This window comes from Caenorhabditis briggsae (genome assembly GCF_000004555.2).
Source record: "Caenorhabditis briggsae complete genome, chrX, whole genome shotgun sequence".
Lineage (NCBI taxonomy): Eukaryota > Metazoa > Nematoda > Chromadorea > Rhabditida > Rhabditidae > Caenorhabditis > Caenorhabditis briggsae.
Genome location: NC_013491.2, coordinates 17,755,470 through 17,756,644, shown reverse-complemented (window position 1 = coordinate 17,756,644; position 1,175 = coordinate 17,755,470). Strand labels below are relative to the sequence as shown.

The 1,175-nt window shown below is 41.4% G+C and overlaps 1 protein-coding gene across 1 annotated transcript in view; it reads left to right on the top strand.

Moving 5' to 3' along the window:
• Cbr-dyn-1 overlaps window positions 1-1,175 on the top strand; it is a gene marked incomplete at both ends in the record, with an annotated part of 12,606 nt that overhangs the window by 4,924 nt on the left and 6,507 nt on the right. The gene's annotated exons all lie outside the window — the stretch shown is intronic.

Sequence of the window (1,175 nt, the reverse complement as noted above, 5' to 3'; positions counted from 1 at the left end):
ACCCAACCTGGTTACCAGCCCGATACCATCTAACAATCCCAAGTTGCTTCTCATTTTCCAAACCTCTCCCGTCGACACATCTCCGTTTGATGTTTTTGGCTCCGACTCAGAAGCAAACAAGAAGAATTGGGAACACAAATCGAATTCAGCCAATTAGATGGCAACGGCGTCCCTGACTACTCATTTCCAGGGGGGGATATCCATGATACTGAAGCTCCTCCAGCCTCGCTTTTCACTTTTTTTCCATTTTCTCTTCGTTTTTATATTCCTCCAGTCCTTATTTTTCAAAGAGCTCTAAACTTTTTAAACTTCCAGCTATCTATAGCAAATCATAATCTTGTCATGTTACTGTAATTAAAAAACAGAAGCAACTGCAACAAACTTCTACCAAAATCCAAACAAGAAATTTTTCTCCATGCAAATTCGCGGAATGATAATCCTGACGAAAATAACAAAACAAAACCATGGATAATAATTTTTCTTTTTTCTTGCAATGTCTTTCGGATCAGCAGCACAAACACAAAAAAAGATATTTGGAGGAAAAATAAGAATTCGTTGTTTTCCAACCAATATTCTGTCTGTCACTATTTGAAATACTTTGTATAGACAGATCTGGAAAGCAAAAAAAAAAACCAAACTTTTTCCTCTTCTTTACTCTCTTCTTTCAATAGCATTGGACCCCGGGACCATGGGGGGTCACAGCGAAGTCGTCATCGTCGCCAACGGCTCCTCTCCGTCAGTTCTTCTCCTTTTTTGTGGGAGCCATGGGAGAAAAGAGGGCAGCAAAAAGAGCTTCAAACTGCCGCGCTCTGTGCTTCGGGAGCTCTAACACGTCCTGTCTATTCTTCGTCTTCTGCTTCTTCTTCTTCTTCATCGACGTCTTCTTTTTTCGCTATCCCCCCTGCGCAAGAATATGTACATACGCGAAAAATGTGCGCGGAGGGGCCCCCGTGGTCGTCCGAGTAGTGCGCTCACGCAGCCCCACACATACACATTGGAGAATATCGACTAATCGAAAACGCCTCCTTCCCCTACTCTTTTTTCTTCCTTTTTCTTTCTTCTTTTTTTTCTTAGTCTTTTTTTTTTTTGCTTCTTCATATTGTCTACGGGTCCAAAACCACCACATGGTGACGAATAAATTTATAGTTGCTAGAATGCATGCATCTGAAAAGTTC